This window comes from Symphalangus syndactylus, chromosome 9 (genome assembly GCF_028878055.3).
Source record: "Symphalangus syndactylus isolate Jambi chromosome 9, NHGRI_mSymSyn1-v2.1_pri, whole genome shotgun sequence".
Lineage (NCBI taxonomy): Eukaryota > Metazoa > Chordata > Mammalia > Primates > Hylobatidae > Symphalangus > Symphalangus syndactylus.
This window is the reverse complement of record NC_072431.2, coordinates 74,980,514-74,998,228: the sequence shown is the minus strand read 5'-3', so window position 1 is coordinate 74,998,228 and position 17,715 is coordinate 74,980,514. Positions and strand designations below refer to the sequence as shown.

At 53.5% G+C, this 17,715-nt stretch overlaps 4 pseudogenes; 2 read left to right on the top strand and 2 right to left on the bottom strand.

Moving 5' to 3' along the window:
* The first annotated feature begins 4,039 nt into the window (after positions 1-4,039).
* Positions 4,040-10,905, top strand: LOC129490723 (protein capicua homolog; annotated as a pseudogene).
* Positions 10,906-12,763: 1,858 nt separating this feature from the next.
* LOC129490722 (putative uncharacterized protein FLJ44672) lies at positions 12,764-13,862 on the bottom strand (annotated as a pseudogene).
* Positions 13,274-17,272, bottom strand: LOC134731335 (putative uncharacterized protein FLJ46235; annotated as a pseudogene).
* LOC129490721 (uncharacterized) lies at positions 13,900-15,167 on the top strand (annotated as a pseudogene).
* Positions 17,273-17,715: the final 443 nt, after the last annotated feature.

Sequence of the window (17,715 nt, the reverse complement as noted above, 5' to 3'; positions counted from 1 at the left end):
CACCAGCTTTTCCACTAATGTCCCTTCTTCCTTTCCAGAATCCAGCTCAAGAAACCACATGGCATTTGGTCATCTGCCATTGCATTCCTTTACGTGTGATGATCAAAGTAATAATTCTCTCTCTTTTACAGGTGAGGAAAAAAGTGATTCAATGGCCAAAGGATTGCCCTGTCACATCTAGGAGGCAAAGGCAGTGGAATAAAGGGTTTATTACTTGGCTAAATTTAGAACCAGAATCTATGTGGTGTGACCTTGAGCCTTTGTCTTCCTGTCTGAATGATGGGATCATAGATTAATCCTTCCTTCCAGGCAGTGGTGGGGACTAAATGAGATAATACATATAGGTATATGCGTGCCAAAGAAATGGTATCTGCTGCTGTTGTTATTACTGTCAGTATCGCCATCAGGAGCCTTGATCCCAGGCAGACTGCCTAACTGCTGAAACCTAGCTTCTTGTCCAGTGTAGTCAATCATCCCACCTCTCCAGCCTCACCCCAGACAAGACAAACAAGAGCTCAGGAAATAAATGTTAGTTTTGACACCCTTCCTTACCCTCAAAACTTAAAGAGGTTGACACCATTCCTTACCTTTAAAACTTAAAGACCTTGTTAAAAGTCAAGGTCAAATGGCTGGCTAGGAGCTTAACCAGAGAGATAATCCAGTTTTTGTTTGTTTCTTTTTTTTTTTTTTTTTTGAGACGGAGTTTTTGCTCTTTTTGCCCAGGCTGGAGTGCAATGGCGCAATCTTGGCTCACTGCAACCTCTGCCTCCCAGGTTCAAGTGATTCTCCTGCCTCAGGCTCCTGAGTAGTTGAGATTACAAGCATCCACCACCATGCCTGGCTAATTTTTGTACTTTTGGTAGAGACAGGGTTTCACCACGTTGGCCAGGCTAGTCTTGAACTCCTGACCTCAGATGATCCACCTGCCTCAGCATCCCAAAGTGCTGGGATCACAGACATGAGCCACTGCGCCGGGCTGTTTGTTTTTTTTTTGTTGTTGTTGTTGTTGTTGTTGTTGTTGTTTTTTGTAGAGATGCGGTCTTGCTCTGTTGCCCGGGCTGAAATAGAACTCCTGGGCTCAAGTGATGCCCCTGCTTTGTCTCCCAAAGTGCTGGGATTATAGACATGAGCCACTTCACCCAGCCTAAGAATCTAGCTCTTGCTAAGACCTTGTCCCATCCACTGGGAAGAACCCGTCCCTCTTCTCTTCCTCCTCCCCTTGCCTCCCTTCCCATTCAGAGACTGCCCTGGGGAACAGAGGCTACCTGCCGGCTGCTCTTAACTCCACTTCATGGGATGCCCTGCAAGGGACCCCACCACCTCTTCTGGCCTAAAGGAGCTGTCATAAACACCTGATGAAGGAAGTGTTGCAAGATCATTTTCAAAAAAAGGTGAAATTATGACTCTCACATAGATAGAAAATGAATAGGTATTAACCATTTTGTTGCCGGGCGCGGTGGCTCACGCTTGTAATCCCAGCACTTTGGGAGGCGGAGGCGGGCGGATCACGAGGTCAGGAGATCGAGACCACGGTGAAACCCCGTCTTTACTAAAAATACAAAAAAAATTAGCCGGGCGTGGTGGCGGGCGCCTGTAGTCCCAGCTACTCGGAGAGGCTGAGGCAGGAGAATGGCGTGAACCCAGGAGGCGGAGCTTGCAGTGAGCCGAGATCGCGCCACTGCACTCCAGCCTGGGCGACAGAGTGAGACTCCGTCTCAAAAAAAAAAAAAAAAAAAAAAACCATTTTATTTAACTCATAAGGAGGCCAGGTGATGTTATAACCAGCCCAAAAGGGCAGCTAAGAACAGTCACATTCACAGGTCAGGAATAGTGAAATGAATGTGCAAATGGAAACTGGTTTTTCAACAAGAGAGCGAGGGAGAACCTCTACTAGACAGGGCAATATATCATTTGCCTACAATTTACAGAGCTGTAAAGTAGCTCAAAGACAACAAAAGGCTAGAATCTGATAACCAGGAAGGGTGTGCTGTGTGTAGATAGTGCATTATTTTCTGCTGAATCACATTTTTTTCTGCAGAAGGAAGGTTATGAGCGGGGTACACTCCAGAGTCTCTAATGTGATGATCACTCTCTGAGAATTAGTATGAGTCATATAGGATACAAGGACCTTTCTGGATGGATTGGGAAAATTATATCTCACTTGCAAACAAGAGGCCTGTAGTCCAAACTCCCCCTCTTAAGATGCAGGTCTTGGCTTGGCGCGATAGCTCATGCGTGTAATCCTAGCACTTTGGGAGGCCAAAGCAGGAGGATCACTTGAGCTCAGGAGTTCAAGACCAGCCTGAGCAACATAGACTTCATTTCTAAAAAAAAAAAAAATGATGCAGGTCTTAGCTGGGCACAGTGACTCACTCCTGTAATCCCAGCACTTTGGGAGGTCGAGGCAGGAAAATTGCTTGAAGCCAAGAGTTCCAGACCAGCCTGAGCAACATGGCAAAACCCCATCTTTACAGAAAATTTTAAAAATTAGCCAGGTGTGGTGGTGCATGCTTGGAGTCCCAGCTATTTGGGAGGCTGAGGTAGGAAGGCTGCTTGAGCCCAAGAGATTATCAAAGCTGCAGTGAGCCGTGTTTGCATCACTGTACTCAAGCCTAGGCAACAGAGTGAGATCCTGTTTCAAAAAAAAAAAAAAAAAAAGGCAGAGCTCAAGACATTTAAGTTTATTTTTCAGTTGTACTTTGGCACCTGTGTTACACGATCTGTTCTGGAACATTCTAGAATGTGGATTTCTGAAGTGGGTCTGTAGTGGAGGCTTATAGAGTTTTCACTGGACCTGCTTTGATTCTGTCTCTGCTGTGCAGCCTTGTGCAGTTATACCAGCTCTCTGATGTGCAGCTTCCTCCTCTTTGAGGATGTCCATATTGCTACTTCATAGATTATTTTGTTACCTAAACTACATTGAAGTGAGGAGAACATTTCTTGGAAAATGTCTTTAGTCCCTGCAATTCTTACTTATCATCCCAGCCTCCTCCCCTCTCCCCATCCCGGTCCCCTAGGCTCTCCATTCAATTCCCCATTTCCACCATTTGTCTCTCTAGCAGGGTAGGGAGGGGCTTGGGTTGCCCTGGAGGGGCTGGCCTGTGCTGGGTGAAGTTCACACCTGGGTATGCCCTCAGGAAAGGGGTCCCTGGGGACAGGGTAACCATCAGAAAGGCTCAGGGCTCCCCACTGCGCCGTGCTGTCCTTTGTCCCATCTCTGATTCTGTGCTTACTGTGCCCAAGTATGGAATTGCAGGGTAGCAGCATGGGGACTTCTAGGTGGGCCTCTCCTAGCAGTGGGGGTTTCAGCCGATGAATTCAGTCTCCTGACATAGGTCTCCCTCCAAAAGGGCATGTCTTCAGGACAGCTGCAGCAATTCCACATCCATATCACTCACTTTCTAGTTTTTTTGTTTTGTTTTGGAGACAGGGTCTTGCTCTGTGGCCCAGGCTGGAGTGCAGTGGCGTGGCGCGATCTCAGCTCACTGCAACCTCTGCATCCCAGGCTCACGTGATCCTTCCACCTCAGTTTCTCAAGTAGCTGGGACCACAGGTGCTCACCACACCCGGCTAATTTTTCTGTTTTTAGTAGAGACGGAGTTTCTCTATGTTGCCCAGGCTGGCCACTTTCTTTCTTTCTTTCTTTCTTTTTTTTTTTTTGACAGAGTCTTTCTCTGAGATGAAGTCTAGCTCTGTCCCCCAGGCTGGAGTGAAGTGGCATGATCTTGGCACACTGCAACCTCTGTCTCCCGGGTTCAAGCGATTCTCCTGTGTCAGCCTCCTGAGTAGCTGGGACTACAGGTGCATGCCAACATACCTGGCTAATTTTTGTGTTTTTAGTAGAGACGAGAGTCTCACCATATTGGTCAGGCTAGTCTCAAACTCCTGACCTCAGGTGATCCACCTGCCTAGGCCTCCCGAAGTGCTGGGATTACAGGCGTGAGCCACCGCGCCCGGCCCTGGCTGGACTCTTTCTAGTTTTGCGATCTGTTCTCTCCTCTCAGCCTCACTGCAACCATGCGTGGTGGGTGGGGCCGGAATGACCCTTCCCCTCTTACATTTGGAGAAGTTGAGGACCGGGGTGAGCCCTGAAATCATTCATGCCCAGGCTCCCCGTTCGCCGGCCCATGCTGCCCTCTAGTGGCTGTGTGCGCACCTGCCTTTAATGGAGTCCAGGGCAGCCAGGACAACCAGCTCCGTCTGCAGAGAGCAGTGGCCAGCCTTCCCAGGACTCTGGGCAGGGGACTGTCCCCCTCAGGCACTGCATGCCTTCACCAGCTCCTCTTCCTGTCTCTCAGCATCTGGTTTAGATGCATAAATACATTATCATATATGTATATTTTAATTGTGCTAAAATACATATAAAATTCTCCATCACAACCATTTCTAACATTACAGTTTCATGGTGTTGGGCAACCATCACTACCATACATCTCCAGAACTCTTTTTTTTTTTTTAATAACAGAGTCTTACTCTGTCACCCCGGCTGGAGTGCAGTGGTGCGATCTTGGCTTACGGCAACCTCTGCCTCCAGGGTTCAAGTCATTCTCCCACCTCAGCCTCCCAAGTAGCTGGGACTACAGGTGCCCGCCACCCCACCTGGCTAATTTTCGTACTTTTAGTGGAGACAAGGTTTCATCATGTTGGCCAGGCTGGTCTGAAACTCTGGCCAGCTTTTATTTTATTTTTAGATAGGGTCTCACTCTGTCACCCAGGCTGGACGGCGACTTTGACCTCCCAGGCTCAGGTGATCCTCTTACCTTAACCCCTCGAGTAGCTGGAACTACAGGCGCATGTCACCACGCGTGGATAATTTTTTTGTAGAGACAGGGTTTCTCCATGTTGCCCAGACTGGTCTTGAATTCCTGGGCCCAAGCGATTTGCCTGCCTCGGCTTCCCAAAGTGCTGGGGTTACAGGTGTGAGCCCAGGCTCCAGAATACTATTCTCCTTCCCAAACTGAAACTCTGCCCCCATTAAACACTAAGCTCCTCATTCCTATTTTCCCCTAGTTCCTGGAAACTTCTGTTCTATGTTGTCTTTATGAATCTGACTAGGATACTCATATAAGCGGACTCATACAGTATCTGTCCTTTTGTGTCTGCCTATTTCACTTAGCACAATGTTGTCAAGGTGTATTCACATTGTGGTATGTGTCGGAATGTCATCTTTTTTTTTTTAGATGGAGATCTCGCTCTGTCACCCACGCTGGAGTGTAGTGGCATGCTCTTGGCTCACTGCAACCTCCGCCTCTCAGGTTCAAACGATTCTCCTGCCTCAGCCTCCTGAGTAGCTGGGATTACAGGCGTGCACTACCACACCTGGCTAATGGCTAATTTTTATATTTTTAGTAGAGGTGGGATTTCACCATGTTGGCAAGGCTGGACTCGAACTCCTGACCTCAAGTGATCTGCCTGCCTCAGCTTCCCGAAGTGCTGGGATTACAGATGTGAACCACTGCGCCCAGCCTGCCATCCTTTTTAAGGCTGAAGAATCTTCCATTGTCAGGATAGACCATATCTTGTCATCCGTTCTTCTGTTGATGGACACTTGGTTCCTTCCCCCTTTTGGCTATTGTGAGTAATGCTGCTATGAACACGGGTGCACAAATATCTTTTTGAATCTAGAGAATATATTTTATCTCTGCCAGTGAGTCTATCCAAAGAAAAGGGAAATCATCTTTGCCCGGGGTGTTCTGATTGTGCCTACACTTGGCAGGCACCCTTCAAGTGAGAGCAGAGAAAAGGAAGAAAAGAGGAATGAAAATTGGTTGGGAGGGTTGGGGTGGGGGAGGTGAATAAACACTATTGAGTGCTCCCCTTATGGAAAGATTTATACACGGGCAGCCCAAAAAGCAGAGGCATCTCCCAGAGTTTCATCCAGGTAACACCCCTCCAAACACACCCAAACACAAGCATGCTAGGACATGAGGAATTACAACAAGGCCATATATATACATATATATATAGTCTTTTTTTTTTTTTTTTTTTTGAGACGAAGTTTTGCTCTTGTTGCCCAGGCTGGGGTGCAATGGCATGATCTTGGCAACCTCCACCTCCCACGTTGAAGCATTTCTCCTGCCTCAGCCTCCAGAGTAGCTGGGACCACAGGTGCACACCACCACACCTGGCTAATTTTGTATTTTTAGTAGAGACAAGGTTTCGCCACGTTTGCCAGGCTGGTCTCAAATTTCTAACCTCAGGAGATCCACCCGCTTTGGCCTCCCAAAGTGCTGGGATTACAGGAGTGAGCCACCATGCCCCACCAATAAAAAATTTTTAAAAATTGCTTCAGATGAGAACATCAAGGCTGAGGGTTACTAACTTGTTCACGCTATTGAGTACAGAGATAGGTCTGAGATCTGGGTGGCCTGTCCCCAAGCCAGTGCTCTTTCAGGCCACAAACTGTCTCTTGGCCTATGCCCATGAAGGGAGCCCAGGGGTCAGTGTGCAAGCTTGCAGAGGGAGAGCAGCCTGGTTACGTGCAGGGAGCATGCCCTGGGGGTGAGTGTTCTTTTTTTTTTTTTGAGACAGGGTGTCACTGTGTCACCCAGGCTGGAGTGCAGTGATGTGATCTCAGCTCACTGCAACCTCTGCCTCCCAGATTCAAGGGATTCTCCTACCTCAATCTCCCGAGTAGCTGGGACTAGAGGCATGCGCCACCATGCCCAGCTAATTTTTGTATTTTTTAGCAGAGGCGGGGTTTCGCCATGTTGGCCAGGATGGCCTGAAACTCCTGGCCTCAAGTGATCAGCCAACCTCAGCCTCCCAAAGTGCTACGATTACAGGCATTGGCCACCACACCTGGCCTGAGTGTTCTTTTTTTTCGAGACGGAGTTTCCCTCTGTCGCCCAGGCTGGAGTCTAATGGTATGATCTAGGCTCATTGCAACCTCCGCCTCCTGGGTTCAAGTAATTCTCCTGCCCCAGCCTTCTGAGTAGCTGGGATTATAGGCATGTGCCACCATGCTCAGCTAATTTTGTATTTTTAGTAGAGAAGGGGTTTCCCCATGTTGGTCAGGCTGGTCTTGAACTCCCAACCTCAGGTGATCTGCCCGCCTTGGCCTCCCAAAGTGCTGGAATTACAGGCATTGGCCATCATGCCCAGCCTGAGTGTTAATTCTTAAAGCATTTGGCTGCCCTAGTGAGGCCCCTGCAGCCAACCCCGTCAGTGGTGGCCCTTGTCCAGAAGAGGCACACCTGCGAGTTGGCCGGCATCAGTCTCTGGTGTTGGGCATGAGGCAGGAAACGAGCCCCTCCATCTGCTGAGCTGAGCCCCAGCACTCTTTGGACACCCCTGCCATAGTGAGCAGATGCCCAGCAAACATCTTTCCAGGGGTACTGCCAAAGGCCAGGGTTTACCTGTGTGACAGCTTATATGAAACACGGAAGAGCTTCTACCAGTTATGCATTTATTTTCATGTGTAAGAAGGAAAACATAACTAGCCTGTGAACATGACTGCATGGATACATGGGCTCGGCACAAGGCGAAAGCCAGGAGTGAGTGAAAACAAAATAACATGTTGATTTAAGTGAAATAACAGAACAGGATGCCTTTGGTTATAACAGTTCTGGAGGTGGTCTGTGAATGCAGAAGTTCGGGACTCCCTCCCCGCTCTAGGCTTAGGGCTAGACGCTGTGCTCTGGGCTGAAGCCCCTGGGTTCTATAGAGAAGCTCAACCAATGCATGGCCACTGTGGCATTCTCCCAGGAGCCTGTGGGACAGTGAGACCTCAGGCAGGTAAGCACATTCTGTTTAACTTGTCCATGCCCTACAAAATGTCTTAGAAGTGATGAAGCAACAACGATGATTCTCCCTCAAAGGGAAGAAGAATCTGCCAGGTGTCACTTTGAGGAGGCAGTGGTTACTAGACAGGCTGGGCTGCAGAGCCCAAGTGGGAGATTGCAGTGAGCCAAGACCACGCCATTGCACCCTGGTCTGGGCGACAGAGCAAGACTCCATCTGGAAAAAAAAGAGAGAGAAAAGAAAGCCAATGAGACACGATTAGGCAATCCACTGTGAGTTTGAGAAGGAAAGTAGAGAAAAGAGAAAGAAGTTTATTTAAAGAAAGGATGGCTGAAACTGCCTAAATCATGGGAAAGATTTAGACATCCAAGTCCATGAAGCTTAAAGATTCCTAAAGAGGTTAAAACCAAATATATATAATCACAATATAATCAAATAGTCAAAAGTCAAAGATTTTTTAAAATGTTGAAGAGGCAAGAGAAAAGTGACATGACACCGACAAGAGAATCTTCATTAAACTATCAGCAGATTTATCAGAAGAAACATTGCAGGTCAGGAGAGAATTAAAGAATATATTCAAAGTGCTGAAAGAAAAAAACTGCCAGCAACTAATACTATATTTGACAAAGCTATCCTTCAGAAAGAAAGAATAAATAACATGTTCCCTAGACAAACAAAGCTGAGGGAATTCAGGACCACTAGGTCTACTTTAAAAGAAATGCTTAATGGAGTTTTTCAAGTAAAAATGAAAGAAAGCAGCTGGGTGCGGTGGCTCATGCCTGTAATCTCAGCATTTTGGGAGGCCGAGGAGGGTGGATCAAATGAGATCAGGAGGTCAAGACCAGCCAGGCCAACATGGCGAAAACCCACGCCTTCTAAAAATACAAAAAATTAGCCAGGTGTGGTGGCGGGTGCCTGTAATCTCAGCTACTCAGGGGGCTGAGGCAGGAGAATCAATTAAACCATGAGATGGAGGTTGCAGTGAGCCAAGATTACACCACTGCCCTCCAGCCTGGGCGACAGAGCAACACTCTGTCTCAAAAAGAAAACAAAAGAATGCTAATTAATCACATGAAAGCATAAGAAAATGTATAATATTCAGCAGTAAAGGTGCATATACTTGGGAGGCTGAGTCTGGAGAATTGCTGGAACCCAGGAAGTGGAAGTTTCAGTGAGCTGAGATCGCACCACTGCACTCCAGCCTGCCAAACTGCATCTCAAAAAAAAAAAAACAAAACTTGAGGCCTGGCCTCCTGCTCCCCTCCCATCCCCCCTTCTGTGGGTCCAAGGTGCCTTGGCTGAGGAGGGGGCTGAGGAGGTGTGAGCCCCTGTCAGGAACCCCCTGCCCAGACCACGTACTTGGCCCACAGGCCCCTGATGCCTGCGTCCAGCGAGGCCTCCGGTGGCGTCAGCATGTTCATGTGGAGGAACATGGAACCTTGCTCTGTGGCTGTGTTCTCCTGGTACTCTGTCCCCTTCCTGACCCCTCCCTGCAGCCGCGTGAGGCCCAGCAACCTGCCAGTCACTCAGTGGCCTCCAACCAGAGCAAAGAACCTGCCAAGTCAGCAGCTGTTGCTCACGAGTGTCCACCAGGTGGGACAGGGAGTGCTGACCCTCGGCGGCCCCCTGAAGCCACCTGCCCTGAAAGCCCAGGGCCCAGAACCCCACACACTTTGGGGGTGGTGGAACCTGGTAAGGGCCCATCTCCCACCACAGAGGAGCAGCCCTGGGCCCCTCAGGGAACCCCCTGCTGGACAGCGAGACAGAGAATGACCACGATGATGCTTTCCTCTCCATCATGTCTCCTGACACCCAGTTGTCTCTGCCACTCAGATGACGTCAGGCCCAGTCCTTCAGTGCCCCGCGCAAGGAACAGGACTCATCTTCTGAGAAGGATGGATGCAGCCCCAACAAATGGGACAAGGACCACATCCGGCGGCCCGTGAGTGGCGGTCATAATCTTCAGCAAGTGGCACCAGGCCTTGGCAGGGTGCACCAGGGTCACCCCAATCAGGATAACTAGACCGTCAGCCAGATCCTGAGCGAGCAGTGGTACACCCTGGGGCCCAATGAGATGCAGAAGTACCACTACATGGCCTTCCAGGTGAAGGTGGCCCACTTGCAACAAGGACCGAAAGAAGTCCAGCTCAGAGGCCAACCCCACAAGCCAGGGGCTAGCAGGAGGGCACAAGGGTTTGCATGTCAGAGACGGGCACTGCCACTGCACCTGGGGTGTCCTCTGAGCTCCTGTCAGTTGCAGCCCAGACACTCCAGAGCTCGGATACCAAGGAGCAGCTTCTGTGGGGCAGAATGGCTGCACACAGTCAGGGAACCTGGCTCAGCCTGGCCCAAGCCTTCTCCTACAGTGGGGTACACAGCCTGGACAGAAGGGAAATGGACTGTCAGGCACTACAGGAACAGACACAGGTGGTGTCTGGCACTGCATCATACTCTGGCCCAAAGCCTTCTATTCATATGGAGCTCCAGGCCACTTTGCAGCCCCTGGTGAGGGAGGTGACCAGTGGGCAGCCCTGCTGCTGCCCACTTGAGCTGCTCATTCCCAGCACATGGCCAGTGAGGACATAGCGAGTGATGAGCACATGGTCATCCATGAGGAGGAGGGGGGTGATGATGTCATTGCTGATGATGGCTTTAGCACCACTGACACTGATCTCAAGTTCAAGGAGTGGGTGACCAACTGAGAGTGGGGACAGCTCTGGGGAGGACCCAGAAGGCAACAAGGGCTTTGGTGGGAAGGTATTTGCACCTGTCATTCCTTCCTCCTTTACCCCCTGCCGCCCCTTCCTGGATCCTGAGCCCCCAGGGTCCCCCGATCCAACTGCAGTTTTTGGCAAGGTCTATGGTCCCACCCCGTCCTCCTCCTCCACATACTTGGATGCTTCCTCCTCAACCTTGGCATCCACTTCCTTCTTACTGGGCCCAGGAGCCTTCAACGCCCAGGAGTCTGGTCAGGGCAGCAGAGCGGGCCCCCTACAGCCCCTACCCCCTGGGGATGGGGGCCCAGGGACGCCTTCCAAGGCGACCTGGTTCTTCCCAATGGATCCTGCCACCTTCTGATGCAAGAGACCTGAAAGTGTGGACGACCTGGAGCTACCAGGCCCCTCAGTCATCATGGCCCCTCCCAACACTAAGGCTTTCTAGGCAGGAGCTGGGCTGAGCCACCTGGGGGGCAGAGTCTGAAGAGGAGAAACTGACTGGGTTTTGGGGGTCAGGACAGAGGGAACCCCATGGACATGGATCCCGCACTGGAGGACCCCATCGCGCCCAAATGCAAGATGAGAAGATGCTCCAGCTGCAGCCCGAAGCCCAACACCCCGAAGTGTGCCATGTGCGATGGGGACAGCTTCCCCTTTGCCTGTACAGGTAGAGAAGCCGAGGACAGGCTCAGGGAACTGGAGACCGAGAAGGCGCTGTCCTGTTCACTGCATGCGCCCTGGACCAGTGCCAGCCCTGATCATGCAGCTCTTCCAGGCCCACTGCTTCTTCCCGTCCCCAGGCCACAGCCACCCTCCAGGCCCACTATGCACACATCTTCCCCTCCAAGGTTTGTTCTGCCCCTGCCCTGACTCCCAGCCCTGCGGGAGTCCTGACCCCACCTCACCTGGCTCAGACTCTGACGCTGCCCTGGCTGCCCCACCACTGCCTCTGCCCGAGAGTCACGCGAAGCTGAGTCGGGGCAGGGGCAGCAGTGGTGCCAGCTGGGGGGCGGTCCAGTGGGAGGAGGCTCAGCCTGGTGGGCTGCTCCATGGGACTGATGACTGCATGATCTTCTGGGCACCTCATGGATCTTCAACTGCAGGTGAAACGGATGCTGGTGGTGGGTGCAGGGCCGCTGGGAGCCGCTGCGTGGGTCCCAGAGGCTGGACTGGGGCAGGTGCCAACTGAAGCTGCTGGGGCAGCATGGGCAGGATGTTCTGCACACAAAGCTTGGAGAAGATGTGTGCATAGTGGGTCCACTGCTGCTGCCCCTGCCCTGACTCCCAGCCCTGCCTGACCCCACCTCACCAGGCTCAGGCTCTGGCGCAACCCTGGCTGCCCTGCCACTGCCTCTGCCCCAGAGTTGGGGCCTCGACAGCCTGGCTGGAAGGGGACACCCCAGCCCTGCCTCAACCCCTGGGTCCCTCCATAATTACCACAGGCAGGTGGGGGACCCCAAAGAAGGTCCCAGGACTCACAGTACACCCTGAGAACATGGACAGTATGTAGGGGTAGGAATGGAGGGCAGGATGGTTATCTTCTCCCGGGTAAAGACATATCATCCTTTCAGTTTGGGATAGAATAAAGCCTTCTCCTCTTTTTTTTTTTTTGAGACAGAGTCTTTCTCTGTCGCCCAGGCTGGAGTGCAGTGGTGCAATCTTGGCTCACTGCAACCTCCTCCTGCTGGGTTCACGCCATTCTCCTGCCTCAGCTTCCCGGGTAGCTGGGATTACAGGTGCATGCTACCACGTCTGGCTAATTTTTGTATTTTTAGTAGAGACGGGGTTTCACCATCTTGGCTAGGCTGATTTCGATCTGACATCGTGATCCACCCGCCCCCGCCTCCAAAAGTGCTGGGATTACAGGCGTGAGCCACCGTGCCTGGCCAAGGCCTACTCCTCTTATATATACCCCCTACCCCTGCAGCTGTGCCGGGGGAAAGCTGGGCAGTTTCCCTCCTCAGAGCCCTTGTACCTACCATGCAGTGGGGGACCTTCAGAGCTTTTCACTTTTTGGAAAATAGCTCCTGCTGGGGCTACAAGATGGAGTGTGAAGAGGGCCTTGGGCCACAGGGAGGGGCCTGTGGAATAGGGGGAGTTCATGCACCCTTTCTTTCACCAGAGGGGCTGGACTCAGGTGAGTATGGGGGTGGGGACTCCTGCACTTTGACACAGGCAACGGGAGGGTTTTCTCCCCATTCCCTCTCCATTCCCAACTTGAGTTGTACTTTTTAAGAAAGTGATTCTCCCTCCCTTTGCCCCCTTCCCCAGAACAGAACACATTGATCATGGGTGATATTTTTTATTGTGCCGAAAACTTGCCATGACTGTCATTAAAGCAGTTTAACACCAAATAATAATGAAAATAAAATAAAAACTTAGGGCTTGGTACAGAAAATCAGTACAAATTAATTAACTACCAAAATATTTATATAACGGTGGAAATATTCCAAAATTCCATATTTTGGAATTTATACACAAAAGATAAAAAAAATCAGAGGCCAAGAGGCTGCCGGAAGGGAAAAACGGGGCCCAGAAAGGCCATTGTGAGGAATGAGGTGGGCCTAAAGAGGCCACTGGCAGGCGGGAGCTGGGTCTGCCGAAGTGGCCGAAAGGCAGGAGCTTTGGACTGGGGAAGCCGCAGTGACGCGAGGGCTAGCTGGACTTGGAGAGTCCGCTGGGAGGCAGAGGCCGGGCCCGTGAAGGCCGTCGGAAGGCAGGAGGCTGGGCCTGCAGAGGCTGACTGGAGGTCAAGTTCTGGGCCAGAAGAGGCTGCCAAAAGTCAAAAGCGGGGGCCGGGAAGGCCGCTGAGAGGCATGAGCTGGGCTGGGCCGAAAGAGGCCACTGGGAGGCAATAGGAGCTGGGCCTAGAGAGGCTGACTCGAGGAAGTTTTGTACTGGAAGAGGCCGACGAGAGGCCGGAGCTAGGCCTGAAGAGCCTGGCTGGAGAAAGTTCGGGGCCTACAAAGGCCGGTGGGAGCTGGGCAGGAGTGGATCCAAAAGAGGTTGCTTCCTGGGAGGCAGGAGCTGGGCCTGGAGACGCAGCCAGAAGGAACAGCTGGGCCTGGAGAGGCCGCCATGCAGGAGGCAGAGGCTGGGCCTCTAGAGTCTGAAGGGAGGCAGATGCTGGCCCCGATGGGGGTCCTCGTTGATGCTTTGCGCCTGGAGAGTCCGCCAGGAGGCCGGAGCTGGGCCTGGAGAGGCCAACTTCAGGACGACTTTGGCGTGTAGAGGCCGCCGGGAGTCCCAAGCTGGGCCCAGAGGAGCCCGTCGACCAGAGGCCGTTTGGGGCCTGGAGACGCAGTTTGAGGGCAGGAGCTGAACCCGGCCAAGCTCTAGGCACTTGGCAGCCTCTCCAGGTGCAAAAGTTCCTCGAGTCAGCCTCTCCAGGCCCAGCTCCTCCTGCCTCCCAGTGGCCTCTTTCGGCCCAGCCCAGAAAATGCCTCTCGGCGGCCATCCCAGGCCCCGCTTTTGACTTTTGGCGGCCTCTTCAGGCCCAGAACTTGACCTCCACTTGGCCTCTCCAGGCCTGGCCTCCTGCCTCCCGAAGGCCTGCACAGGCCCAGCCTCTGCCTCAAAGTGGACTCTCCACGCCCAGCCAGGTCTCGTCTCACTGCGGCCTCCGCAGTCCAACGCTCCCGCCTCTGTGCCGATTCGGCAGGCCCAGCTCCCGCCTGCCACTGGCCTCTTTAGGCCCATGGGGCTCATTCCTCACAACGGCCTTTCCAGCCCCAGTTTCTCCCTTCGGGCGGCCTCTCCGGGCCCAGAACCTCCTCAAGTCGACCTCTCCAGACCCACTTGCAGCCTCCCAGCGTCCTGTGCGGGCCCAGCTCTTCCTCCCGGCTGCGTTTCCAGGCCCAACTCCTGCCTCCCAACAACCTCATTGAACTCAGCTCCTGCCCAGCTCCTGGCGGCCTTGGTAGGCCCACAGCTTCCTCAAGCCAAGCTCCTCAGGCCCAGCTCAAGCCTCACGGTGGCCTCTCCAGGCTCAGCTGCTGCCCTCTGACTGCGTCTCCAGGTCCCAAGCGGCCTCTGGTCGGTGGGCTCCTCTGGGCCCAGCTTGGGTCTCCCGGCGACCTCTGCAGGCCCAAGTCGTCCTGAAGTTGGCCTCTCCAGGCCCAGCTCCGGACTCCCGGCGGCCTCTCCAGATGCAAGGCATGCTCAACGGGGGCTCCACCACGGTCAACCTCTGCCTCCTGCATGGCGGCCTCTCCAGGCCCTGCTGTGCCTCCTGGCTGCGTCTCCAGGCCCAGCTCCTGCCTCCCAGCAAGCAATCTCTTTTGGCTCAGCTCCTGCCCAGCTCCCGCCGGCCTTTGTAGACAGGCCATGAACTTTCTCCAGCCAAGCTCTTCAGGCCCACCTCCTGCCTCCCGGTGTCTTGTAGAGGCCCAGCTCTGGCTAGAGAACAGCCTCTGCAGGCCCCGCTCTTGCCTCCCAGGGGCCTCTCCAGGCTCAGCTGTCGCCCCACGGCGGCCTCCCGTGACCAAGTCCCTGTCTGCCTCCCGGCAGCCTGTGACCGGCCCAGCTCCTCCCTCACGGTGGCCTGTTTAGGCCCAACACATGCCTCTGGCCGACTTGAGGACGACTTGGGCCTGCAGAGGCCGTCGGGAGACAGGAGCTGGCCCTGGAGAGGGCAACTTGACTGTCTGGGCCTGCAGAGGCCGCCGGGAGGAAGAGCTCGTCTCGGAGAGGACCACTTCAGGATGATTTAGACCTGCAGAGTCCACCGGGAGGCCCAAGCTAGGCCTAGAGAAGCTGACTGGAGGGGAAATCATCTTTTGGACAATTTCGGCTTGCAAAAGCTGTCAGTTGGCAAGAACTGTGCCTGGAGATTCTGACGTTTTGCGTGAGCTGGGGCTAAAGGGGCCACTGAGACTGCAGCTGGAATTCTCCAGACTCATGGGAAGTATGGAGACTTGTGTCCTCAGCAGGCCACCGTGAGGGAAATGCTCCGTATTTGGAGGATGCCATGAGGCATCCAGAAACTTCGCTTTCGGAGTTCGCTGTGAGGGAATAGCTGGACCTGTCGAGGTTGCTGGGACACCAAAGGCGGCCCTGGAATATTTGACTTTCAGAATTCTGTGGCCTACAGAGGCTGTCAGCAGCTAGGCAGTCGTCGGGCCAAAGGAGGTTGTTGTGAGGCAGGAGATGGGGCTGTAGACGTACCCGGGAAAATGAGCTCTTCCCTACTTTGCCGAGTTGAGTACATTCTCGGCCTGGAGAGGTTGCAAAAGGAAAAAGCTGTGCCTGGAAAAGTCCTCATGGGGCATTAGTTTGTCCTAAAGATGCCATTGCAAGGCAGGAGCTGGGTCTGTAGAAGCTGCCAAAAGGCAGGAGCTTGGCCTGAGAATTCCACAGTGAGATACGATCTGGGTCTGGAGGATCTACTGTGAGGCAGAGGTAGAATGTGACAGTAGGCAGGAGTTTGGCCTAAAAACGCTGATTTGAAGAAGTTTTGGGTTTCAGGAGTTCACGAGGAGGCTGGAACTGGGCCTGTATAGGCCCCAACAGGCATGAGTCGGGCCTATAGAGGCCAGTGTGAGGGAGGAGCTGTGCCTTTCAAGGCTGCTGACAGGCAGACAGAACCTCGGCCTGGGGCAGCTGCTGTGAGGCAAGACCTGGGCCTGGAGAGGCCCCTGGGAGGCAAGAGCGGGACCTGCAGAGACTGTTGTCAAGTCAAAGCTTGGCCTGTACATGCCACCGGGAAGCAGAAGGTGGGCCTGGAGAGTTTGACTTGAGGAAGTTTCGGGCCTACAGTGGCTGCCATGAGCTGGGCAGGAGCTGGGCCAAAAGAGGTTGTTGTGAGGCAATAGTTGTGCCTGTAGACTCAGCCAGGAGGAAGAGCTGGGCCTGCAGAAGCTGCCATGACGCAGAGGCTGGGCCTGTAGAGGCCGACAGCAGGCAGGAGCTGGGCCTGGAGAGACCAAATTGAGAAGCCTTCATAGGCCAAAAGGAGGCAGTAGTTGGGATTAGAGAGGCTGACTTCAGGAAGTTTTGGGACTGGAGTTAACGTCCTGGGACAGGAGCTGGGCCTGGAGAGGCCACCGTGAGGCATGAGCTGGGTGTAGAGAGGCCAGTGTGAGGCAGGACCTGGGCCTGTCCAGGCTGCTGGGAGACAGGCAGGAATCTGGCCAGGGAAGGTTGCCATGAGACAAAAGTTCGGCTTGAAAAGGCCCTTGTGAGGCATGAGCTTAGCCTAAAGAGACCACTGAATGGCAGGAGCTGGGTGTGTAAAAGCTACTGAAAGGCTGGAGCTTGGCTTGGGGGGGCCACGGTGAGGCAGATGCTGGGCCTGAAGAATCTGCTGTGAGGCAGATGTTGGGCCTGTAGAGGCGGACGGGAGGCAGGAGCTGGGCCTGGAGAGGCCACCAAGATGCAGGAGCTGGGCCTGGAGAGGCTGCCAAGAAGCATGAGCTGGGCCTCGAGAGGCCAGTATGAGACAAGAGATCAGCCTGGGGAGGCTGACTTGAGGAAGATTTTGGCCTGGAGAAAATGTTGGGGGCAGGCAGGAACTTGGCGGGGGATGACCTCCGTAAGGCAAGAGCTGAGCCTGAAGAGGCCGTTGTCACGCAGGAGCTGGGCCTGTTCAGGCTGCCGGGAGAGAGAATGTTGTGCTGGAAAATTTTATGTGAGAAAATTTTTGGCCTACAAAGGCTGCCAGGAGCTGGGGAGGAGCTGAGCCGAAAGAGGTTGTTGTGAGGCAGGAGGTGGGCCTGAAGATGCAGCCAGGAGGAAGAGCTGGGCCTGGAGAGGCCCATCTGAGGAAGTTCTGGGCATGGAGAAGCTGCCAAAAGGCAAAAGCTGGGCCAGAATGGCCACTGTGAGACATGAGCTTGGCATAGAGAGGCCACAGAGATGCAGGAGCTGGGCCTGTAGAGGCTGCAGTGAGGCAGATGCTGGGCCGGGAGAGTCTGCTGTGAGGCAGAGGTTAAGCCTGTAGAGGTCGATGGGAGGCAAGAGTTGGGCCTGGAATGGCAGACTTGAGAAATTTCTCGGTCTAGAGAAGCTGCCGGGATGCAAGAGCTGGGCCTGGAGAGGCCAAGAGGCATGAGCCATGCCTAAAGAAGCCAATGTTAGGTAGCAGCGGTGCCTGGAGAGGCCGACTTGATGAAGTTTTGGGCACAGACAGCCTGTCGGGGGGGCAGGAGCTGGGCCTGGAGAGCCCACGGTGAGGCAAGAGCTGGGCCTAATGAGGTTAGTGTGAGGCAGGATCTGGGCCTGTCGAGGCTGCCGGGAGGCAGGTAGGAGCTTGTTT